Genomic DNA, 27,609 nt, shown 5'->3' with positions numbered 1-27,609 from the left:
AAGTATATTCTACGCATTATTTTAATAAATTGGGAACCCAGAGTGTCTACACAATGCACCACTAGCACTTACCCATTCTTATTTGTGAACTACTCTATGATATGGAAACTGTTGTGAATGTCGTCTGTGTGGGTGCTTTTTTGGAGCTCCCTCTGTTGGCCAGGAATGGTAGTGAAGCTGAGTCCGAGTCTTTGACTCAGACAGGTGTCAGCGTTAATTGGGAATTAAGGAAGTCCTATTGCAGACAAGCCTGGTGTATATAGGAGAACACTTTTTGCCTTGCTGGCACCGGTGATAGTTGAATTTTCCTCAGTCTCTGAACCTGGCTTGGAATTCTGTCCTTCTCTGTTTTCCTGTGCAAGACTTCTGCAGATAAGTTTGCAAGCTTTTGCTTTGCTTTCTTGTTTACACCTTAGGGTGTTTGTTTTTCTTTGTTTTGAATCTGTTTTCTTGCAGGTGAAGATTTGATTTTCTAATTTGGTGAGCATGGGGTTCACCCTTTGCTAGCTTTTCAACAAGAAAAGGAAGATTCTCCCTTTCAAACTTGATTATTTGCACTTTTGTATTTTTGAGTTCTTTTTGGTATTTTGTCTCCCCCATTATTTACCTGAGTACCTGATATAGTGGGGATGAGGTCAGTCAATCTCCAGGGCCATTTTTACTATCAGGAGATTGGTATTTTTCTGCAGGGTTTTTGTACTGACCGCAATAAGTTTTCTTTTTTTTCCTTTATATCAAGGTAGTCGGGCCTCGCCTTTGCTAAATCTATTTTTTCTATCTGTGTATCATGTTTTCCTACATCACCGTAATCTCTATATGTCGGGGGCTGTCTACTCCTTTGGGGACTTCTTTGAGGCAAGGTAGATTTCCTCATTTCTATCTGTGAGGTGTAGCTAGTTTCTCCGGCTGTGACGTGGCGTCTAGGTGTTTAGGAATGCTCCACGGCTACTTCTAGTGTGGTCTGTTAGTTAGGGGATTGGGTCAGCTCAGGTTCCAACTACTCTTGTTTTTCTTGGTGTTTTTCTACTAATGGGAGTTTTTTGTAATCTTCCACCAGGAAACTTTATGAGAGTAGCATTTCAGTCTTCATATGGTGGGGGCAGCACAAAATGGTATTGGGGTGACGGTATCAACCCCACGGGCCGCAGGTTGGACACTCATTGTGCTCAATGGTGCCCTTATCTGAACTAAAGCTCTTCCAAGTTGTTATTGTGTATTTTGTGAACTTTCAGCCAATCTTCTCGCTCCCCCATCATTTATATCCTCTTCACGCTCAGAGCTTTAGTAAAAAAAATCATAAAAAAACTGATGGTAATGACCAATTCAATCTGAATAGAGATGTGACCTTTTGCAAATAAGCCCTCGTTGTGCCGTTTCTCAATCAGCTCGGACATAAAAAATATGTTTATACCATTTTTCATGCAACTCTCATCACCTGAATTTGGAGACCTCGAATATGGAATTACGGCCAATGTGCTGAGTATAATACATGGAAATGATGCTCTCACCGGTAATTTCCGATGCTTATAATAATGTCAGTCATGGGATGAGGTGAATAAATCACAGATTAGACTTTCAAAATGGATTCCTCTTCACGGATACCAACTGCATGTAAATATTGTGCCTCCCAGATAAACACAACAATGATTAATGACCCCTGACATTAGAATTGTAAATGCGCCACATAATATCATGTTTCTCGTACTCAGCTCTACTTGAAAATGAATCACAAAATGAAAATTGCAAAAAAGCTGAAGTAGTCGTAGACATTAGGGAATGAAAGGGACGGAGCTGTCACAGCGGGGGGTGTGCCGTGCACGTACGGATCAGAGGGCACCGCCACATTATATTATGGGGGTGTGAGTGTACACAGCGCATATTCATGGGGAATGTCGTCCGTCTCCATATCCAAGTGTGACTGACAGTACGGACAGTTTCTGATGAGTCATTTTGACATAGGGTAATTTTCAACTTGGCAAATTATCACCTGTCCCAAAAGAAGCACTTTTGCTCCCTTCATTGTATCTCCGGAAATCCCATGGACAGTGGATGGAGTGGTGGTGAAAACGGACAATGGATGGAGTGGTAGTGACCACTGACAATGGATGAAGTGGTGGTGAACACGGACAATGGATGGAGTGGTGGTGACCACAGACAATGGATGGAGTGGTGGTGACCACTGACAATGGATGAAGTGGTGGTGAACACGGACAATGGATGGAGTGGTGGTGACCACTGACAATGGATGGAGTGGTGGTGACCACTGACAATGGTTGAAGTGGTGTTGAACACGGACAATGGATGGAGTGGTGGTGACCACTGACAATGGATGAAGTGGTGGTGAACACGGACAATGGATGGAGTGGTGGTAACCACTGACAATGGATGGAGTGGTGGTGACCACTGACAATGGTTGAAGTGGTGTTGAACACGGACAATGGATGGAGTGGTGGTGACCACAGACAATGGATGGAGTGGTGGTGACCACGGACAATGGATGGAGTGGCAGTGACCACGGACATTGGATGGAGTGGTGGTGATCATGGACAATGGATGGAGTGGCAGTGACCACAGACAATGGATGGAGTGGCGGTGACCATAAACAATGGATGGAGTGGTGGTGACCATGGACAATGGATGGAGTGGTGGTGACCTTTGACAGCCATCGCTCCATTCTAAGGGGTACTTTGCACACTAATACATCGCAGGTGCGATGTCAGTGGGGTCATGTCGAAAGTGACGCACTTCCTGCGTCGCTCTCGACATCGTAGTGTGTAACACCTACATGATACAATTAACGAGCGCAAAAGCATTGTAATCGTATCATCGGTGTAGCGTCGGCGAAAACCATAATTACCTTGCTGCGACGGTCCAATGTTGTTCCTCGCTCCTGCAGCAGCACACATCGCTGTGTGTGAAGTCGCAGGAGCGAGGAACATCTCCTACCTCATTCACCGAGGCTCACGCCGGCTATGCGGAAGGAAGGAGGTGGGCGGGATGTTTATGTCCCGCTCATCTCCGCCCCTCCACTTCTATTGGCCGCCTGCCGTGTGACGTCGCTATGACGCCGCATGGCCCGCCCCCTTAATAAGGAGGCGGGTCGCCGGCCAGAGCGACGTCGCAGGGCAAGGTGAGTGCATGTGAAGCTGGTGTAGCGATAATTTTCGCTACGCCAGCTATCACCACATATCGCTGCTGCGACAGGGGCAGGGACTATCGCACTCGGCATCGTAGCATCGGCTTGCGATGTCGTAGTGTGCAAAGTACCCCTAAAAATATATGTTCATTCTCTTGAAGTGCACCAATCACCTTGATTTTCCTATATAACCTAAAGCCAGAGCTATACTGGCACTATCAGACTGATTCTATAGATACCTGTAGTGCTCAGCTCGGATGTATAGGTTTTGAAACCCAAGAAAGTAAAGTTTATAAAATCATCAGCTTCTTGAGTGACAGCAGCTGAGGATCAGATAATATCTGGGGGGGGTGTTCACTCAAGAAGCTGCCGATTTTATGAACTTTACTTTCTTGGATTTCAAAACCTAAACATCCGAGCTGACCCCTAAAGGTATGTATAAAACCAGCACTTGCTTTAGGTTATATACGAAAATCCTGGTAATTGGTTCCCATTAAAGGGACCTGTCAGGTCCCCAGAGCACCCAGAATCACAAGCAGTTCTGGGTGCATATTGCTAATCCCTGCCTAACAGTTCCCATATCTAGTAGCATGGGACTAGTACCAGAAGCAAGTGGTAAATAAAACAGCCGACACCTGACATATTAGAGATACTTGCAGAAAACAGGTTGCTTGTTGGAACTGTGTACAGAGTCCAGTCAAGTAGTAGCAAACTGCGGGTGCCGATTCGGGTGACACATAGTAGTGATCCGTAAATGCATGACATACTTTAGATCTTCAAAATCTGCAACATGAAAAACTCGCCAAATACTCATCGTGGGAACGCAGCCTACTGGTGCAGAACATGGAGCGATTGTTAAGCTCAAGGATATATAAAAACTTAGCGGGAGGCTAAAAAATTGGAACAACTCAAACTTCTTCATTATCATGTATTTTTGCACTACTTGTCAGTATAGAAAAGTGATTAAGCAAAAAATACCTTCATCTCCATTGATTTTCTTCAGTGCAATCTACCGCCCCGGGGTATCATTAGAGGTCACACGAGCTTCCATATATAATCGTCAGATATGAGAGCGGTGTATCTAACCTTCCTATAAATTGTGGGCATTGTGACAATATATTTGCACCTTCTCTGAGCCATTCAATGTATTCTAATGTATGGCGTATCACAAGATATCATAGCGGTAATTATTCCAGCCCGAAGGCTATGTGTATATAAAGTACATATTTCGGTCATGGGCTGTTAGTCAAACACAAGGCTACATTATTAATGATTCACGGTGCGAGCCGCTCAGGTGCAATACAAATATACCCAATGCTTTCTTCACATATTCAAGATTGACGACTGGATTTAAAGGGAACCTGTCATTGGATTCATTGTGTCTAAACCGCGGGGAGCATGAATCGGAGCTCAGCTAAGAATGATTCACTTTGAAATGTTGCGACCAGCCCCATTAGAGGTTATGGGATTAGTCTGGCGCCCAGGTTGACCGGCTTCTCCGATAATGCATGGACTAAACAACAAGAGGCATCTATGGTTCCATATTCCTGTAAAATACTCTTTGTGCCACCGTATGATTCATGTCATGATTTAAAGAAATAATAATAAATAAATATATATATATATATATATATATATATATATATACAGTATATATATATATATATATATATATATATATACAGTACAGACCAAAAGTTTGGACACACTTCCTCATTCAAAGAGTTTTCTTTATTTTCATGACTCTAAAAATTGTAGCTTCACATTGAAGACATCAAAACTATGAATGAAAACATGTGGAATGAAATACTTAAAGTGTGAAACAACTGAAAATATGTCTTCTATTCTAGGCTCTTCAAAGTACACACCTTTTGCTTTGATTACTACTTTGCACACTCTTGGCATTCTCTTGATGAGCTTCAAGAGGTAGTCACCGGAAATGGTCTTCCAACAGTCTTGAAGGAGTTCCCAGAGATGCTTAGCACTTATTGTCTCTTTTGGTTTAACTCTGTGGTCCAGCTCACCCCAAACCATCTCGATTGGGTTCAGGTCTGGTGACTGTGGAGACCAGGTCATCTGGTGTAGCACCCCATCACTCTTCTTCTTAGTCACATAGCCCTTATACAGCCTGGAGGTGTGTTTGGGGTCATTGTCCTGTTGAAAAATGATGGTCCAGCTAAACGCAAACCGGATGGAATAGCACGCCGCTGCAAGATGCTGTGGTAGCCATGCTGGTTTTGTATGCCTTCAATTTTGAAAAAATCCCCAACAGTGTCACCAGCAAAGCCCCCCCACACCATCACACCTCCTCCTCCATGCTTCACGGTGGGAACCAGCCATGTAGAGTCAATCCGTTCACCTTTTCGACAAAGACACGGTGGTTGGATCCAAAGATCTCAAATTTGGACTTCTCAGACCAAAGCACAGATTTCCGCTGGTCTAATGTCCATTCTTTGTGTTCTTTAGCCCAAACATGTCTCTTCTGCTTGTTGCCTGTCCTTAGCAGTGGTTTCCTAGCAGCTATTTTACCATGAAGGCCTGCTGCACAAAGTCTCCTCTTAATAGTTGTTCTAGAGATGAGAAGGTGTGTCCAAACTTTTGGTCTGTACTGTATATATATATACTCAATATTCCAAAAATTGATATAAAACTAATCAAATTCACAAATTTCCGCAAATTTTTGTAATTTGATTTAGTCAAGTTAACCAAGATGTCATTCAGGAAGCCTCCATTTTGCTACACTGTTTTGAGGGCTGGGGAGGGGTTAATAAAAATTAAAATGTTATACTCACCCCTCCCCTGTCCTGCCCTTCAGCTACTCACCCGGTCCTCTGCTCTTTGCTTCTATAATTGACTACTATTAAACATGGTTGAGATCTGTGACATGCATCGAACACCACATCTAGCAGCCTGTTTCAGCTCATCTGGTGAGGAAGATCCTCAAAGCCTAAGGTCCAGCTGGGCACATGACAGGTGAAGCAGGTAGAAAAAGTACTGGATCAATAGGCAGACAGGAGAGCTGTAAGCAGGTAGCAGAAGACCTGGAGGCCGCAGACAGGCAGGAGACCTGGAAGCAGGTAGCAGAAGACCTGGAGGCCGCAGGCAGGCAGGAGACCTGGAAGCAGGTAGCAGAAGCACTGGTGGTTGCAGGTAGACAGGAGACCCTGAAGCAGGTAGTTGAAGCACTGGAGGTTGCAGGTAGACAGGAGACCTGGAAGCAGGTAGCAGAAGCACTGGAGGTTGCAGGCAGACAGGAGACCTGGATGCAGGTAGCAGAAGCACTGGAGGTTGCAGGCAGACAGGAGACCTAGAATCAAGTAGTAGAAGCATTGGTGGTCGCAGGCAGAAAGGAGACCTGGAAACAGATAATAGAAGCATTGGAGGCTGCAGGCAGACAGGAGACCTAGAATCAAGTAGTAGAAGCATTGGTGGTCGCAGGCAGAAAGGAGACCTGGAAACAGATAATAGAAGCATTGGAGGCTGCAGGCAGACAGGAGACCGAGAATCAAGTAGTAGAAGCATTGGTGGTCGCAGGTAGAAAGGAGACCTGGAAGCAGGTATCAGAAGCACTGGAGGTTGCAGGCAGACAGGAGACCTTGAAGCAGGTAGCAGAAGACCTGGAAGCTGCAGGCAAGCAGGAGACCTGGAAGCAGGTAGTAGATGCATTGCTGGGTGCAGGCAGAAAGGAGACCTGGAAGCAGGTAGTAGATGCATTGGTGGCTGCAGGCAGAAAGGAGACCTGGAAGCAGATAATAGAAGCACTGGAAGTTGCAGGCAGACAGGAGACCTGGGAGCAAGTAGTAGAAGCATTGGTGGTCGCAGGCAGCAAGGAGACCTGGAAGCAGATAATAGAAGCACTGGAGGTTGTAGGCAGATAGGAGACCTGGAAGCAGGTAGCAGAAGCACTGGAGGTTGTAGGCAGATAGGAGACCTGGAAGCAGGTAGCAGAAGCACTGGAGGTTGTAGGCAGATAGGAGACCTGGAAGCAGGAAGCAGAAGCACTGGAGGTTGCAGGCAGACAGGAGACCTGGAAGCAGGTAGCAGAAGGACTGGAGGTTGCAGGCAGACAGGAGACCTGGAAGCAGGTAGCAGAAGCACTGAAGGTTGCAGGCAGACTGGAGACCTGGAAGCAGGAAGCCAGTAGCAGAAGCCCTGAGGCCTCAGGCAAACAGGACATAGGAAAATTAAAAATCTTTATACCAAGACACAGGTGTGTCTTGGTGAGCCTTATATAGGCCTAGCCAGTTGTTAACATGTGAGCTCTCCGGGCCACCTGCAACGCCCGACTTAGAGCACAACAGGGTTCAGGTGAGGCGAGCAAAGCTGGGATTCAGGACTGTTATGTAACACAGTTATTTGGAGTGCGATGCCCATCAAAGATGTCAAAGACATGTGATGGGTAGAGCCAGGGCCGGCTCCAGGTTTTTGTGGGCCCCGGACGAAAGAGTCTCAGTGGGCCCCATCCACACATAGACGTGCACAGATACATACACATACAGGCATACATACACATATATATTTAAAGAGAAATTCACAAAAACACATATAAATAAACATAAAACTATACCCAGTCATATACACTGACATACATAGACACACATCACACATGCACACACAGACACATTAGAGATATTTCTAGTATATGGAAGCCGGCAACAGCCTCATTCACCTCCCCACTTGTGTCCATCCAGCTCCTCCTGGGCATGTGTCTGTGCCACGCTGATTGGTGGCCGTCACTAACAGACATGGCCGCACATAGAGCACACTGACACTGCTGTATATATATCACAAGAGAGGCTGGGGACATACACATTACTGGGGGGCATACATATTACTGAGGAAAGGGGTATACAGCAATGTGGGGCATACAGCTCTAGAGGGGGCAGTGGCTCTGGAGTGGGGAGACAAACCGCTCTGAGGGGGTATACAGGACCAGGGTGGAGGTGACATACAACTCTGGGGACATAGTAGTATGCAGCCCCATATTCCTCCATATAGTGTTATGAAGCCCCCAAAGTCCTCCATATAGTATTATGTAGCCCCCATGTAGTATTATGCAGCCCCATATGGCACTATACAACCCACACATGGCATTATGCAACCCACATATAACATTAAGCAGCCCCATATAGCACAATGCAGACCCATATAATTAGGCATCCTCATGTAGTATACAGCCTGTATATAGTACAGTGCAGACCCATATAGCATTAGGCATCCTCATGTAGTATACAGCCGCCATATAGCACAGTGCAGACCCAGGTAGCATTAGCCACCTTCATGCAGTATACAGCCGCCATATAGAAGTTTAGACCCAGATAGCATTAGGCACCCTCATGTAGTATACAGCCACCATATAGCACAGTGCAGACACAGATAGCATTAGGCACCCTCATGTACTATACAGCCTGTATATAGTACAATGCAGACCCAGATAGCATTAGGCACCCTAATGTAGTATACAGCCTGTATATAGTACAATGCAGACCCAGATAGCAATAGGGACCCTCATGTAGTATACAGCCACCATATAGCACAGTGCAGACCCAAATAGCATTAGGCACCCTCATGTACTATACAGCCTGTATATAGTACAATGCAGACCCAGATAGTATTAGGCACCCTCATGTAGTATACAGCCACCATATACCACACTGCAGACCCTGATAGCATTCGGCACCTTCATGTAGTATACAGCCAGTATATAGTACAATCCAGATCCTGATAGCATTAGGCCCCCTCATGTAGTATACAGCTTGTATATATTACAATGCAGACCCAGATAGCATTAGGCACCTTCATGTAGTATACAGCCTGTATATAGTACAATGCAGATCCTGATAGCATTGGGCACCTTCATGTAGTATACAGCCTGTATATAGTAAAATGCAGATCCAGATAGCATTAGGCACCTTCATGTAGTATACAGCATGTATATAGTACAATGCAGACCCAGATAGCATTAAGCACCTTCATGTAGTATACAGCCTATATATAATACAATGCAGATTCAAATAGCATTAGGCACTTCCAAGTAGTATACAGCTGCCTTATCATTTAATGCACCCCCATGGTCATCTAGCCACCACGATTACATACATACTCACTTTTCCTCGTTCCCCAGCTGCTCCGGTCTCCTCGGCGCATCCACTGCTGTTGCTCACTCTGACCTCGCTGCAGTCGCGCAGTGATGATGTCACCGCGCTCCGCTGCAGAGCTGTAGAGCGCCGACAGTCAGACACAGCGGGGTGAATGATGAGAGGGTGCGCACCGCTCCGTCTCTCATCATTGCTTTCAATTGTATCGGCACCTGCGATGCCGATACAATTGAAAGTGCAATCCTCGGCGGGGGGGAGGCCGGAGACAGCACTGGCACCAGGCCCCTCTGCCACTGCAAGTGGGCCCCTCCGGCAACCCAGGGCCCCGGCATTTGACCGGGTTTGCCGGGTGCTGACGCCGACCCTAGTTGGACCAGTTGGGTGCTATGGAGGCAGGTTAGTTGAGGGGTTATGTTGGCAACAATGCAATCAATCACTGAACCCAACAGCTATGCCTAAGGGGACAGCATGAGCAGATCAGAACTGCTGGGATCATTGATTGGCTGCAGTGCTGTTGATGTGACATCAACGCTGCAGACAATATCAGACATTCTTATTAGCAATTTAGACTTGGCACTGGACCTGAAGAGGGAGAGAAAAGCACAGTTTGTTTTTTAACTTAAATCTGAACCAAAAAAATGAGAGTTTTCCAAAATTGGAAACCTTCTAAAATGCCACTTGCTTTTGATTGTAAGCCACTTAGGAGCAATTTTACACCTCAACTTCGAGTGTCTAAGGATGATCAAGAAGGAAGATGACAGGCACAGAGACGGATAGTGAAACTTCACGTGTGAAAGGTTTATTAAAAGGTCTCCCTTGATGTGTAAGGAGATAGGAGATAAATACAAGCTGCTTGGAGGGAAAGATCACATTAATACAAGTGTATTGCAGCTGAATATTTTCACTTCTTTATGTTGTGTAGCTATAAGTGTCATAATGCAGATATTCCAGAGATGAATAAGTGATCTGTTCAGTACAGTTAACAGGGTTTTTCCATAATTCGCAAATCAAAGTCTGATGATGGGCAAACTGAAGAACAGCGCAGGTGTGACAATATTTTCTCTTATACATATTTACTGCTTTCCCCTTGCACTGGCATCTCTGATTGGTTGCCGTTAGACCACACCCTCACCCTTTGAAACAGCCTACCAGGGCAATCAGGATGAGATGGGTAAAGTGTTGGGACTGTCACATCTAATAGATTCAACAATCCTGGGCAGCTGCAGGCTGCTATTTTTAGGCTGGGGGGGCCCAATAAGCATGGACCTCCCCAGTCTGAGAATACCAGCCCCGATTTTTGCCGATCAGGATTGCTCATCTCTAATCAATAGTTTAAACCATATTTGAAAATGTTTATATTGTTACACCCAGAAGATGCCCAGAAGAGTAACAAAACAGTGCCTTGCAGAAAATTTTTGAATCATCAACTTTTTTCATGCTGAACTGGACACATAATGTAATTATAATAATTAAATTTAATAATGATTGCAGAGTGTAATACAATGCGATCCGCACATAACTATTAATAAAAATGGTCTAAAGTAAAATATCAGGAAGCATAAAAACAAAGGCGCTTTATGTAAAACATCTCATCCCAAAAAGAGACACAAATTGCACCATCAAAAACATAATAAAAACACAGTAAAAACAAAAATATAATGCAAGTGACCTAATTTACATAATAGGTGCAGAAAATCTGCAAAGTCAAAAACTCACCAAATATTCATTGACGGAACGTAGCCTTAACGTAACTCACCAGATTTGGAAAATGACTAGAAAAGAATGCAATTTTCCAAGAAATCAGATTTAATTAATGAGGTTGCTGAACTTTCCTGCAAATCATCTGAGGCGGAGATTTGAGCTTCATTCACTTGAACTCAACAAATTCTGCTAAAGGCATGCACCATATAATACTTTTTATGCAAATGATGCAATCTTTACAAAGTCTCCCATCAGATATGCAAATGTTGCTAAATATGAGCAAAGGAGTTATATGGTTGGAATACCTACAGTTTTAGTTAAAAAACAAACAAATATGTGTATGCTATCATACTGTGGCATGCCAAATGGGGACATGGCTATAGGTGGTGCAGCGGTGGCAGGACCACCCAGGAGGATCCCATAGGAATCACACTAGAAGACACCAATAATATGAATAGTATTCAGATGAATTGTCTTCCATGCAATGTAATAATGACTCTCGGAGTGGGAGTGTTAGACTTACCTGCTGAGGTAGATCATCAAAGCCTAATGTCTGTGAGGAAATATGAGCCAGGAGCGTTGGTGCAACAGGCAGGTGAAGAACATTGTAGGTACTGCAGGCTGCAAGCAGAGAAGAGACCAGTAGCACCAAAACGGAAGCTGCAGGCAATCAGAAGACTAGTAGCAGAGGTACTGGAATCCTCAAGCAGACAGGAGACCTAAAGCAGAGGTACCGGTAGCCAAAGGCAATCAGAAGACTAGTAGCAGAGGTACTGGAATCCTCAAGCAGACAGGAGACCTAAAGCAGAGGTACCAGTAGCCTCAGGCAATCAGAAGACTAGTAGCAGAGGTACTGGAATCCACAGGCAGACAGGAGACCACTAGCAAAGGTACTGGAAGCAGCAGACTGATAGGAGACTGATAGCAGATCTACTGGAAGCCACAAGTAGACAGGAAACTAATAGCAGAGGTAATAACAGGCTCAGGCAGACAGGAGAAAAGTCGCAGAAGTACTAGAACCTGCAGGCGGAGAGGAGACTAGTAGCAGAGGTACTGAAAGCCACAGACAGACAGTAGACCGGTTGCAGAGGTAATGAGAGCAGCAGGCAGACAGGAGACAAGTAGCAGAGGTACTGGAAGCGAAAGACAGAAAAAGGACTGGTAGCAGAGGTACTGGAAGCCAAAGGCTGACAGAAGACCAGTAACAGAGGTGTGCCTTGGTGAACCTTAAATAGCCCCAGGCAGATGATCACATAGGAGCACGCCGAGCAACTTACAAAGCCCAATGTGGAGCATAACAGAATTCAGCAGACTGCGCTGAGAGGAGCAAAGCCTGCAAATGGGACAGATGTGTAACAAGGAGCCATATAGAGAAACTCCAAATTCCAGCAGAGCCTGTTTTTGGAGTCCCCCCAAGGAGCCAAATTATTAAAAGTACCGCCACAAAGATTCTTTTCATAGTTCCTTCTCAGAGCATAATATTAAGAGTGCCCATAAGTAGCCAACATTTTAAGAGTACCTTTATAGAGCCTGTTTTCAAAGTTACACCACAAAGCCAAAATTTAAATAGTGACCCAAAAGAGCTTGTTTTCAGAGTTCCCCAACAGAGCCCAAAGTTTAAGAGTGCCGCCACAGAGTAAACATTTTAAGAGTGTCCCCCCAGAGCCTGTTTTCATAATTCTCCCACAGAGCCACAATTTAAAAATACCCCACACAGCCTTTTTAAATAGTAGCCCCCTAGATTCTAGTGCAGAGTGCCCCCATAGAACCTGGTGCAGAGTGCCCCCATAGAGCCTGGTGCAAAGTGCCCCCAAGGAGCCTGGTGCAGAGTGCCCCCATAGAGCCTGGTGCAAAGTGCCCCCAGGGAGCCTGGTGCAGAGTGCCCCCATAGAACCTGGTGCAAAGTGCCCCCAGGGAGCCTGGTGCAGAGTGCCCCCATAGAGCCTGGTGCAAAGTGCCCCCAGGGAGCCTGGTGCAGAGTGCCTCATAGAGCCTGGTGCAAAGTGCCCCCAGGGAGCCTGGTGCAGAGTGCCTCATAGAGCCTGGTACATAGTGCACCCAAAGAGGCTGGTGCAGAGTATGCCCACAGATCCTGGTGCAGAGTGCCCCCCCCCAGCGCCCAGTGCAGAGTGCCCTCACAGAGCCTGTTTTATGAGTATGCAGTGGAGTAACCTAAGGTAGCGGTCACATCAGCAGTATTTTGCCACAAAGTCGGATCTGTTATCAATCAATCAATGGAACAACGTAATCACGGCAAGATGCGGTCACATGCGGTTGCGTGCGTCATACACAACCACATGTGACTGCATATTGCCGCGATTCCATTAGAAATGAATGGAACTGAAACGCATTTGTAACGGATCCGGATAAATAGCACTGATGTGGGCGCCACTTAACACTGTTCCTCTCTCGAGCAGCGTCCTGTCCTTATGCTAGTCTGAGCACAATGGCAGCCTCACCCATGATCTGGCGGGTATACGGGCTTGGTCACGTGGTGCACTGATCAGTCACAGCCATGCCAATATTCGGCATGGTTGTCATGGCTGCGGAGATGACCGTAGCCGAAGAGTTTGTTGATTGTCTGCGCTACAGCCTTTCAACAAACTTTATTCAGCATCTGAACTCCGAACTTGACCATGGACTTTCTTGAGAATTCCATGTTCATATATGCCATAAAACACTAAACAAAGATTACACATAGTGTGTGACAGCACAGCAGCGAAGAATTAGAGAGATTTGCTTATTTATAAACAATCCCTTTAAAAATGTATCTATTTCAGATGCTTTTCACCATGATATTAATTTTGAATATTGGAATTCGGAGCGTAATTTCTTATCACAGAGTGAGTAAATCATGGGAGCCGCGTCTGTCTGTGATATCATTAAATGAGCACTTGAATGATTGCAGAATCCATCTCCATTTCCCCGGCTCACCTTTGCATTCTGATGTGATCCTCCGAACGTGTTTTGTTTTGTCACTCCGGGGTCACTCCAATTACCAGCTTACAATCCATATTGATTTCCATTGGTGCGTCGCTAGTCTTGTTTATACCATTATGTAATTGAACAAACTCTACCATTAGAGGTTTAAATTAATATGTAAAGCAGATTGGATGTACAACATCAAAGTAAATGGGAGAAAGTGATGAGGACAACACGTATGTCATGATGTCTGTAACTACGGGATAACGGCTCGACACACGCAGTACTTACTACAATCTGCATACAGAAGGGTAAAGTAAAGCCCTTGATCCCCAAGATAAAATCTGTAAGAGACCATGTGCAATTTATAATACCGGGGTCTTCCTATGCGGCACATGTACCTAGTGCTCCCTGAGACAGTGGTGCCTGGTAGTTAGTAGGAGTGGTTGAGTAACCAGAGTCTCACCATCACCATCTTGTGATTCTCCCTCTTTCGGGCACACCGATGCCCAGTCCCATCGCTCCTTCTCTGGCCCCATAATGCTTCCATAAGAGTTGCTTCCAGGAATGTTATTCTTTGCCCCATTTGACAGCAGTCCAAATTTTGCATGGCACAATTCCTCAACACAAAATGGACAGGCTGTAGTAAAATCATCCCTCTTCTCCTCTTTTGTCACTCTCATATACCACCTAAGGCAGATTGCAAGATGATCTTCTGTCCTCACAATCTGCAGCCTAAATTCTTATTCACACATATATTGTGCAGTGTTTAGCGTTTCGCTCCTTGGGTGTCATGGCGGCATCGGACTCAGTTCAAACTTCAGAGTCTGACAAAGAACCTGGGATGACTTAATTTCACAGTCTGTCATGGGTGTTGGCTGTTTCTGGCTTCACTGCTCTCCAGTACTGCAGGAGTTAATCCCTGCTGGCTTGTGATCATCTGCTGGGAGCTCAGGCTGCTGATTTCCAGCTGCCTTCACTCTTTATAAGGCTCTGGATACTGGGGCTGAGTGCCGGATATAGCTTTGCTTCCTCGGTTCCTGTGGTTATTCTGTTATATGGTGAACTACTAGTTTCGGTTCTGAGTGGTGTGTGAGTCCTCCAGTTGTGCATTAATTCCCTTCCCCTTTTGCTTTACTCCCCCATTCACATACTGTCTCCCCTTCATGTTAAAGTGCAGTGTGTGTGAGTTTTCATTTACCCTTCTTTGTACCTCTTTGTGGGGTTTTGGTTATTGGGTTTCCGGCCCGCTCTTAGGGTGGGGAAAGTAGTATCCGGGTTTGGACATGTGACAGGGTCATGCTGGGGGCTCGAACCTGGCTACCATCGAGCCTACCTTCGAGATAAGGGACAGCGCAGGGGCCCCAGTCTTAGGGTCAGCCTAGGAGCCCCTGTTCCATCTGTACATACCAGGTGACAACATACTTATCTCATGGTCCATGCACATGCCATGACTCAAGGATTGGCCGCAGGTCTCCCCAAACAAATGTGACAGCCTGACAAATGCCTATGAGCCTGTCAAGTTTGGGTCAAAAGATCTGCGGGGGTCAATCATGGCATAAAATCAGACAATAAGACAATAAGATACGAATGTATGAATGCAGCATTACATGCACACAGTGAGAGACAAACTGCAGCTGCATCCCCCTCCCCCTTTCTGGTATTAATTTTTTATATTTTCATGCCTTTGGTTATTTCCAGCCATTTACAGCTACAAAAACAGTAACAACATGCTGCTAGCAGGTGAGAAAGATGCCACCTTCCTCAAATAAGATAAAACGTTTTATATACTCACACAATCAGTGGCATAGCTTTCGAGGTTGCAGATCAAAACATTTGCATCTGACTCTTAGTACCTTGGAGGAGCCTAAAGGCTACTTTACACACAGAGATAAATCTTCGGCAGATCTGTGGTTACAGTGAAATTGTGGACAATCAGTTCCAGGTTTGTGGCTGTGTACAAATGGAACAATATGTCCATGATTTCACTGCAACCACAGATCTGCCAAAGATTTATCTGTGTGTAAAGTGGCCTTTAAGGCCCTTCTGAAACATATGAAGACACTTTTATTATAAGAGCCCACACAAGATAGTTGGGATCTTGTTACAAGTTTTGGAGAACTTCAAGTTACACTCAGAGACGTCATTTCAAACTAATTCACCTCCACCTTAAACCTATAAATATATGGTTTTTCATAAAACTGCATGTGACACAAATGTAGAGAGGGGAATTTAACATCGGCAATGGTACAGGGTGGAACTGGTGTTCCTGGAGCTCATGGAATAACTTGAATATTGTAAGCTTCAGTGTAAAACCTCCATCATGGCTCCTAACTAGCATGGTCTTTAATAATGTTGGTCTTCTCACATGGCCAAAAGGAACTTTTGGTGCCCCTTGGCTGCTGGTGGACAGGTATGGCTGCAACCCATTGACTCACTATGGTTACTCCCCTGCCTGGAGCTCAATCCGTAACAGGACCCCAACCTATCCTGTGTCATTTAACATTCAGGTGTCTTTTTATGTATTGTAGACACCACTGGCAGGTGTGACAACAATAGGTGCAGGGTTGAAATCACAACCAGGCCTAAAAAAGACTTCCAATAATTGGGGGCTCCATTGGCGCTTGCTACAAGAGTACCATGATGGAGAGTGATCCCTCCTATTATTGATGTCAGGAAATCACAGTGCAAGGCTTCGTACACCATTGCTCAGGTTAATTCTGCAGGCTTTGCAGCTTCTCCTTTATCCAGCGCTGCTAGGGTTAAGTAGATCCTCTGGTCTCCTGAACTCTGAATGAAAGCTATAGCCAGCTGTTCTCTATTGCTAATTACCTCTGCTATAAAGACTTTCCTCTTAGCCAAGGTAATCAGGTAATCAATGGTGATAGTTTCTGCTTTAGGGGTGCTTCACACACAGCGAGCTCACTGCCGAGATCGCTGCTGAGTCACGCTTTTTGTGACGCAGCAGTGACCTCATTAGCGATCTCGCTGTGTGTGACACTGAGCAGCGATCTGGCCCCTGCTGCGAGATCGCTGCTCGTTACACACAGCCCTGGTTCGTTTTCTTCAAAGCCGCTCTCCTGCTGTGACACACAGATCGCTGTGTGTGACAGCAAGAGAGCGACAAATGAAGCGAGCAGGGAGCAGGAGCCGGCGTCTGACAGCTGAGGTAAGCTGTATCCAAGATAAACATCGGGTAACCAAGGTGGTTACCCGATATTTACCTTAGTTACCAGCCTCTGCAGCTCTCACGCTGCCTGTGCTGCCGGCTCCGGCTCTCTGCACATGTAGCTGCTGTACACATCGGGTTAATTAACCCGATGTGTACAGCAGCTAGGAGAGCAAGGAGCCAGCGCTAAGCAGTGTGCGCGGCTCCCTGCTCTCTGCACATGTAGCTGCATTACACATCGGGTTAATTAACCCGATGTGTACTGTAGCTAGGAGAGCAAGGAGCCAGCGCTCAGTGTGCGCGGCTCCCTGCTCCCTGCTCACACTGGTAACTAATGTAAACATCGGGTAACCATACCCGATGTTTACCTTAGTTACCAGTCTCCGCAGCTTCCAGACGGCGGCTCCGTGCAAGCGCAGCGTCGCTTGCACGTCGCTGCTGGCTGGGGGCTGTTCACTGGTCGCTGGTGAGATCTGCCTGTTTGACAGCTCACCAGCGACCATGTAGCGATGCAGCAGCGATCCTGACCAGGTCAGATCGCTGGTCGGATCGCTGCTGCATCGCTAAGTGTGAAGGTACCCTTACTTGTCTCTAGAAGGCGCCTGGGAGCTGTGGACCAGGAAGACATTCAGAGAAAATTTGCTGTTTTAAAGCTGTGCTGAGGTTATCCTTTTTTCGTTTTTCCCCTCTTGTCCGTTCCTCATTATTACCTCTTGTTGTTTAGTGTGGTTTGTATGATTGCTGTTTATTTTACCCTTGTCTGTCTAATCCCCTCTGTGTCTTTAATCTAGAGTGGGACTAGCGTTCCTGCTGCCCCGCGCACTATACAGGGCTGAATCCAGGGAAAGACAGGGATAGACACGTGATTGGCGATGGGGTGAAAGAACCTGTATAGGTGCATTAGGGAGTGCAGGGATCAGCCTCAGGTGAATTTAAGAGGTGACCCTGCTCCCCTTTCCCTAGCACCAAAGCCCACCATTGTATTGTGTACCTTGTGTGTTGCGGCGCTTGCCTGGGGTTCCTGCGTACCTGGCGGAACCCCGGTAGTCATTGTGTGACATAGCTTCTGCATTTTGGTTCAAGGGTTCATTGGGTCCCCTCAAGCATTGAGACCTGGGTATAATGTCAATGCTTGTGCCCTCTATGCTCTTTCCAAATATCTGCTACTGCTTTATTGTAAAAAAAATAAAATTTGAGGATATCTGTCACGTCCCCACTGGAGTCCGCCCCTGCGTCTTCAGCTTCAATCACCAGGCGATGCCGTGTTCCTGCTGTGGATAGTGCTGGTGATGGGAGAGGAGTCAGTGCCTGTGACTCTGGTAGATGCAGGCTCCGCTAATCCACTAATTCTTGGTTTCCCTGGGATCTGCAGTACCACTGGCTGACTGTAGGTGGCATTTGTCTTCCAGCTGAAGTTACCATCATTCAGCCTCAGTCAATGGGAAGACACCACACCCTTTTAATCCCCCCTCCTATCTGCTGGCTACTGCCATAGATAGTTCTGTTTACCTGTTACCTGGCTCCCGCTCTGTTTTGCTTAGTGACCCCCATGTTCTGACTTCTGCTTGTTCTCTGACTACCCTTCTGCCTGCTGTTTCTGTACCTTGCCACCAGTCCTGGATTTGACCTCTGCTTGGTTTCCTGATTACGTCCTTGCCTGCTGATTCTGTCCCTGTTCAATTCCTGGTTTGACCTTGCCTGATTACTGCTCTCATCAGACTACAGCCTTCCACATGTAGTGATCTCCGGGGCTTTGTATAATTCCAAATCCCTGTATAGGGGTTAAAGGGTTTCAGGCTTCTCGGGGTCCTGCTTGGTGAGTGGCTTCCCTCTAGCCTGCCCATTACAGCCCGTCTGAGTCTGTGGATCCAGGCAGGTGTTACAATATCTAGGTTGTGTCAAGTAAATCTGGTGACTTTAATCCTAATTTTAGATTGACTATCTGTTATATTAGTTTTTCACCCTTTTTTTTACAACTGTGAAAATTAAACAACATTCATTTTTCAACCATTTATCACCTGATGGCCGTCCACAAGGAACATCTGTCTTCTTCCGTGGCGGGGCCCCCACATCAGCGGTCTATGTTTAGCTCTTCGGAAGACAACATCTTAATTGTTTTATATTTAATATACTATGTGAATCTGTCGTAGGAAAAGCTCTGGTTAATCACAGATCAATTTCAGTAAATAAATTACGATGATGATAGGACTCATTTATTCACTATCATGCTGATCTATAATAAAGTAATGGGGTTTTTTGCATAGGAAGGCAGCTGCTACGTATTGATTGAGCGGAAGCCTCATGTAGTCCCAGAGGATGTGATATTATTGAGCAAAAAGCACAATATGTGTGGAATTTTTACTTAATTATGACTGACAAGATTTGTTTTCCGCAGCACAAGTTTCTGAAGGAGTCGGCGTAAATTCACATAAATGCTCTTTTTCATTAACGTGCTGCATATATAAATATAATGAGAGTTTCAAAACTCTTAAAGGGCTAATGGCATTTGATAACATTATAACAATTTACTAGGAATAGCATATTTTCCTTCTCTTTTGAAAGCTCCTCGAAAAGTAACAATCTGCTGGACCTCTGGAAGGGTTGGCGGGTTCCGTGGGTGATGCACAAACTTCAAGGTAGAGGTCCCCCTAGTTATCCTTTGCTTTGGCACTTGTGGGGCGAAACATCATAATTTTCAGTTTTGGGCGAAACATCATAATTTTCAGTCTTGGGCGAAACATCATAATTTTTTAGCCTTGGTAACGCATATCACTTTGGGGGTGTGGAAATCGGGGGCATAATGATCACAATTGCAGAGAGCACGATCGCAATTGGGCCCGAGGACACATGTTCAGCTAAAGTCTATTGCGGTGCAGAGACCCATTTTGTCCTTACACTGCAAAACATGCTGCCGGAAAATCAGAGGTCAGCAGCTGACATTTATGAGCCAGGTATTGGGGTCACACATCAGCGATGTTATCTGTCGCCATAGCAGACATGCCGATGTCATCTGCAGGCCTCTGCTCCGGCTGCAGAAGAGGATGCCACATGGCATGGAAGTGGAGGAAGATGAGTAGAATGTTGTTTATTTTGTTGTTGTTTTTAATGAGTTAGAAGACAATGGCAGAATGGGGGACATATATACCACATAGGAGTGCAGGGTAGGGGACATATATAGCAGGATGGGGACAGGAGTGCAGGGTAGGGGACATATATAGCAGGATGGGGACATACAGTATATACCACATAGGAATGCAGGGTAGGGGAAATATATAGCAGGATGGGGGAAATATATACCACATAGGAGTGCAGGGTAGTGGACATATATAGCAGGATGGGTGAAATATTTACCACATAGGAGTGCAGGGTAGGGGACATATATAGCAGGATGGGGGAAATATATACCACATAGGAGTGCAGGGTAGGGGACATATATAGCAGGATGGGGACATACAGTATATACCACATAGGAGTGCAGGGTAGTGGACATATATAGCGGGATGGGGGAAATATATACCACATAGGAGTGCAGGGTAGGGGACATATATAGCAGGATGATAGGGACATATATACCACATATTAGTGCAAGGTAGGGGACATATATAGCAGGAGGGTGACATATATACCACATAGGAGTGCAGGGTAGGGGACATACATAGCATGATGGGGACATACTGTATGAACCACATAGGAGTGCAGTGTAGGGGATATATATATATATATATATAGATATATATATCTATATATATATATATATATATATATATATCAAGATTGGAGACATATACCACATAGGAGTGCAGGGTAGGGGACATACATAGCATGATGGGGACATACTGTATGAACCACATAGGAGTGCAGTGTAGGGGATATATATATATATATATCAAGATTGGAGACATATACCACAGAGGAGTGCAGGGTAGGGGACATATATAGCAGGATGGGGACATACAGTATATACCCCATAGAAGTGCAGGATAGGGGACATATATAGCAGGATGGGAAACATATATACCACATAGGGGTGCAGGGTATGGGAAATATATAGCAGGATGGGGACATATATACCACATTGGAGTGCAGGGTAGGGGACATATATAGCACTATGTGGTGCAGAATAGGGACAAATAACTCAAGATAGGGGACATATATACCATAAAGAGGATAAGAATCGGGGATATATACATACCTGGAAGGGCCCCAGGATGGGAGACATATATATATATTAGAATGGGACCATATTTACCAGGATGGGGGACATATATACCAGGATGGGGGTCATATGCAGAGATGAGCAAACCTGAGGTTCGACTTCCAAGAAAAACAAAGTTCGGGTTTGAATTTTGAGTGAGTTATGAGTTCAAACTACTCAAGAGAGCAGTGCTTTGCTTTGGTATGAGTGATGCTCAGCCCTGTGTGAGCTGCGTGCAATGTTTGAATGGCTCACATTTGGAGTAAAATCAGCATAATCAGATGTAGTGTGTGCAGACAAAAAAAATAAAATTGAAAAACCCCGTCCACCTTCCCCCGGAAGTGTTCTGCTTATGGCTGGCAGCACGTGGGTGGAGACATTAAATGTCTAATTACTAAATTTTAATGAGGTTTGGGTCAAGTCGGGGTCAAAAAACAAACTTTTTTAAGGTTTGTGCCTGCTGAACCGAAATTCCAAGGTTTGCTCATCTCTAGCCGTATATACCAAGATGGGGGCCATATGTACAAGGATGGGGAACATATATACCTGGAAGGGTTCCAGGATGAGGGACATATATAGGTGTTCTTATTGTCCATGGCATTGACCTGGTGGTGCTGATCATCAAATTCAATTGCCTAAAACCTTAGACAACCCTTTTTTATATCTTCTTGGAAAATAATAGTTTTTACATACAATAATACAGGAATTTGCTAAAGTCTATAATGTTTTTTTTTTTGTTTTTTTTTTAGTATTTTCCTTTGCAAAAATCTACAAGCATGAAAGGTATAATTTTCCAGAGTAGGTAGGAAGATGATGTGAAGAAATGATATTAGCTGCTTATTTATTTTTTGTAAAATAAACTCCCGAGCAGTTGATGTTTTCTTATTTGGAAACCTCTCCATTCGACCTGAAAACTGATCCGGCTTTTAAAGACCAGCCAACAATTGTTAGAAACAAACACTTGAAGCTTTACTGTGAAAACCTTTTCAGGAGAAGATTTGTGCTGGGAAACAACTTTTGTTCAGTGTTTGAAATTCAAATGGAGTAAAAGCAAAAGGTCCCCGGAATGTTTCTGTTCAAAAGCTGACATAGCTTCCTGCGAAAAGCAATTTATTTTAGATTATGGTACAGCAGCTATATCTTAACTGCTACGGTTCGTAATTGAACTCGCAAAACAAGTTCTACCTCAGCACATGGCGGACAGAAAGTTTATCGAGACTTTTTCGAAACAACAGTGGACTTCAGTTCCAGTGATGAAGTTAAAAAATTTATCTCATCAAGACCATGCCTGTCGATAAACCGGGCAAAGGCATAGAGTACAGGGGGTCCACCATCCTGAATTGTAAAGTACCCCAGACACTTGAGACGATCGTTTGGCCAACAGTTGTCTCCCCTGACTTTGCCCATAAACCAGGCAAAGGCATAGAGTAGAGGTGTCCCCCATCCTGAATTGTAAAGTACCCCATGCACTTGAGATGATCGTTTGGCCAACAGTTGTTTCCCTTGACTTTGTCCATAAACCAGGCAAAGGCATAGGGTAGAGGGGTTCTCCCATCCTGAATTGTAAAGTTCCCCATACACTTGAGATAATCATTTGGCCAACAGCTGTCTCTCCTGACTCTGTCTATAAACCGGGAAAGGCATAAGGAAGAGGGGGTCCCCAATCCTGAATTGTAAAGTACCTCATACACTTGAAATGATTTTTTGGCCAACAGTTGTCTCCCTTGACCGTTCCATTTAGAGGAACTCCAACGACTCTTGTCTGGAGCACCTCATGGGCGAAGGGGTCAGGAGATGTCATGGGTTGCCTACCCGGTTTCGTGACCCCCGAGGTGTCCACGGAAGGGATGGATGAAGGGATGAAGTGGATGAGGGTAGTAGTGGATGAGGGTGAGTGTCTCGTGAAGCCACCTGCGGTACGTGGCCAGGGATTAGCCGCCGCTGCTGTCGCTGTCCTCTGGGGTGGATGGTTGTAACAGCAAGGATGGTTCTGCTCCCCACAGGTGGAGCGGGCCCCGAGGAGGATGATGAGGGGAGTAGTGGCCATTGGCGCCGAAGCGCGGGGCGGCGACGCCGGCAATCAAAAGGGATGAATCAGCTGCTGAGGTTCCAGGTCTTTTACTCACTGTCTTTAGATTGCCTGTGAGGTACTGGTCACCACCATGGTGGGCTCCAGCCAATCCCGGTTAAGTTAGAGGTAGCCACCGGTATTTGACAGTGTCCTTTCCTAGTGATGCTTCTCCAGGAATGAGGAACACAGGATGAGCTTTCAGCTCCAAACCGCAGGCCCCGTGAAAGAAGAAGAGAAGAAGAGAGTGGTGTCGTGTCCCCAGAACTGTAGTCCCAACTTGACTTGACTGGCTTAGTGTCTAGGTTGCTTACTTCTACCCCAAGTGTTGCTCGCCCCCCCAGTTTGTTGTCCTAGTGACTGGGAAAGTCCCATGCCTCGCGATGGCCACCCCCCAGCCCACCCTAGTCCAGTTCCCCAGTGAGAAGTCACCTATGCTGTATGTGAAGTAAAATGTGGAAACACCGGTGATTAGCCGCCTCCTTACCCGAGATGAATATTGCACCTTAAATGAGGTGCAGTACCCTGTGCCGACTAAAGTCTCAGGGGCGCCACATTTCTCCTTCACGTGAAAAGCAACGTCAGACTATTCAAAAAGTGACATCACCTAGAGAAAAAAAGGCTTGTCTATTGGAAAACCATTGGATCATTCACTCCCTCAACATCATCTGATGAGTGAAAATGAGGAGGTCCACGTACATATTAGATTGTCAAATGATCATGGTTTGGTCATCTTTATAGTGGATTCTGCTCCAGAAGACCATTTTGCCATATGCCACCATACATTAGTATATATATAAAAAGCATTTCCCAGTAGTGTACACTCCAGGTAAAATGCCCCGCAAGTCACAGATACAAGAGACAAAATCATCTCTTTGTGGGAATGCTGGCAGAGTGACTTGAAGCATTCAGCTAATCACCCCAAGAAAAGCCTTTTTAGGAGCCCTTAAAGACGTTGTCCACCACTTCGATAACCCATTCTCATTCCCCATGTTTGTTCGTGAGCTTATTCTCACCTCCCGTGCCGATGCTGTTCCAGCGGTGATGGCACTTCCATTCTCAGGACTCATAAGAGGTTGTTACGTCATGCTAGTCCTTCACCAAATCACCGCTGAGTTCGATGTCCCCACCTTTGCATATATAAGTCATGAAGAGTAAAAGAGAACTGTGGTTACCGCTACCTACATGTTTATTGCCTAAACAGCCAAAAGTGGGAGCAACGAAGCCGGCGGTGATTTGGTGAGGGGCTTGCATGATGTAACAACCTCACGTGAGCCCCGGGAATGCTGGAACAGCACTAGCAAAGGAGGTGAGTAGAAGGTTTTTTTATTATTTGAAACAAGGGGAATGAGCAGAGGTTGTCCAAGTAGTTTACAACCCCTTTAGGAACTTTTTAATTTTGCCTTGTTGTGTATTCCAATGGGGGTTGTCAACCTTGGGCAATGCCTTTATATTAGAAGTGACTATACACAGGCAGCATGCTGGCTCAGTGGTTAGCACTGCAATCTTGCAGCTCTTGGGTCCTCAGTTCAAATCCAACCAAGGACAACATCTGCAAGGAGTTTGTATGTTCCTCCCGATACTCTGGTTTCCTCTCATATGCCAAAGACATACTGATAGTGAATTAGACTGTGAGTCCCAATGGGGACAGTGACGATCACATCTGTGGAATTAATGACATTATATAAGCAAGCATAATAAATAATAAAGCAGTCACAGTTTATCTGGCTTTGCTCTAAAGTGATCAGCTATGATGTGTAGAGGAAACTTAAAACTGTAAAGTTTCACAAAGTTTTATGCCAGAATTTTGAAAAATTGTTGGATGAATTGACCCACTAAGTTTTAAAAATAGAATAAAGCTCCTTTAAGGATTCCAGTTGCTCACTGGTTAAATGAAATGACTTAGACCGGCGATACACGGGACGAAATATCGTGCGATCGCATCAGCGATCGTACTCGCCCCCGTCATTTGTGCGTCACGGGCAATTAGTTGCCCGTGGCGCACAAAGTCGTTTACCCCCGTCACATGTACTTACCTCCAGAACGACCTCGCTGTGGGCAGTGAACATCCTCTTCCTGAAGGGGGAGGGACGTTCGGCGTCACAGCGACATCACACAGCGGCCGGCCAATAGAAGCAGAGGGGCGGAGATGAGCGGGATATAACATCCCGCCCACCTCCTTCCTTCCGCATTGCCGGCGGCCGCAGGTAAGCTGTGTTCATCGTTCCCGGGGTGTCACATGGAGCGATGTGTGCTGCCTCGAGAACAACGAACAACCAGCGCACAGAAGGAGGAACGACATTATGAAAATGAACGACAAGTCAACGAGCAACGATAAGGTGAGTATTTTTGCTCGTTCACAGTCATTCATAGCTGTCACACGCTACGATATCTCTAACGATGCCGGATGTGCGTCACGGAATCCGTGACCCCGACAACACATTGTAAGATATATTGTAGCGTGTGACGCCGGGCTTAGGGGTACTTTGCGGTACAGCTGCGATGTCGGTGGGGTCAAATCTAAAGTGATGCACATCCAGCGTCGCAGTCGATATCGTAGTGTGTAAATCCTTTTTGATACGATTAATGAGCGCAAAAGCATCGTAATCGTATCATCGGTGTAGTGTCCGACATTTTCATAATTTCGCTGCAGTGACAGGTACGATGTTGTTCCTCGTTCCTGCGGCAGCACACATCGCTGTGTGAGAAGCCGCAGGAGCGAGGAACATCAGTGTACCTGCGTCACCGCGGCTCACGCCGGTTATGCGGAAGGACGGAGGTGGGCGGGATGTTTACGTCCCGCTCATCTCCGCCCCTCCGCTTCTATTGGCTGCCTGCCATGTGACGTCGCTGTGACGCCGCACGACCCACTCCCTTAGGAAGGAGGCGGGTCGCCAGCCAGAGCGACGTCGCAGGTCAGGTAAGTGCGTGCGACGCTGCCGTAGCGATAATGTTCGCTACGGCAGCGATCACAAGATATCGCATCTGCGACGGGGGCGGGTACTATCGCGCTCGGCCTCGCTACCATCGGCTAGTGATGTCGCAATGTGCAAAGTACTCCTTAGTGTCACTAGCAAAATCCTCTATGGGCTGCAGTTCAGATCACAACCACCGGGTGTCTAGACACGTATACCATACACTACTCCCGACAGAGAATAAAGAAAAAAAGATGTTTTTTTTCTAACTGTTGGTTATTTTAGGGATACCATCTCAGGATATGTTGAGCCAAGAGACAAAAATGATGAACAATACATTTGTATTGATATAAATAAATGAGATTTTTCATCTTAATATTACTTTTTACATTTTTAGAATGTTCAGGAAAAGCTGATTGAAAACTTTTCAGCAAAGAGATTCTGTAACTGTAAGCCAATCTGTCCTTTCCTGTTCGCATGGCAATTCGTATTATTCTTACTGGCATAAGACGCGTGCAATCTGTTCTAGATCTCACAGATTTTCTGAACAGACTTCCAGACTTTCTTTCATTTTCTAGCTGCTTGTAGTAAAACAAATTATAAACTTTCCAGTAACTGTAACAGACTTTTTCGAGAAAGTTACATCGTGTAGAATTAGGATAGAAATGTATCATAAAAATACGAATATGTCCTTAATATTTCATAGGACATAGACTGGATTTAGAGGTGGACAGAGATCAGCGGGTCACTGTACTTTTAAAAGGTGGAGAGAGGACCTCAATTTTGGGATCTCGTTTTAGAGTTGTTCCAGCCAAAAATGTTTATGTAAAATATGCGAAAACTGTCTGATATAATCATAATCGCCTAATTATGCTATAATTATGGCTATGCAAAATATCTTTTTAATTTCTTTAAAGGGGATTTTTTATTCTTCAGGAGCACATGGCTCCCCTGCCTCCAGTTGGTAAGGGAGCAGTGCGCTCCTGAAGATATACAGCTCAGATCATGGGCGTGGCCGCTCTTCTGCTCTGAATTGTTTCATCTCTGTTAATGCTAGGGGAGGTAAATTTTCATCTGCAGTATCAGAGGAATGACAAAGGCACTTAAGCTGGAAAAGTCCAGTGATATGGCTAGCTTTAAAGGGAACCTGTCACCAGAATTGTCGCTATTAAACTAAAAGAATCCCCTTCTGCAGCTCCTGGGCTGCATTCTACAAAGGTTCCTGTTGCTATTGGCCCCCCCTTTCAGACCTAAAGAACAATTTTATAAAATATTACCTTTTGCTATGGTAAGGAGGTTTGCTGTCCCCGTGGGCGGGCTGTATTTCGTCAGTTATTCCCCCTCCTGCCGCTGTTCGCCATCCCCCAGTGTTCATTTACATAGATGAGGCCGCCGCCCTCATGTT

This window comes from Anomaloglossus baeobatrachus, chromosome 8 (genome assembly GCF_048569485.1).
Source record: "Anomaloglossus baeobatrachus isolate aAnoBae1 chromosome 8, aAnoBae1.hap1, whole genome shotgun sequence".
Lineage (NCBI taxonomy): Eukaryota > Metazoa > Chordata > Amphibia > Anura > Aromobatidae > Anomaloglossus > Anomaloglossus baeobatrachus.
Note: the sequence above shows the minus strand (reverse complement) of the source record.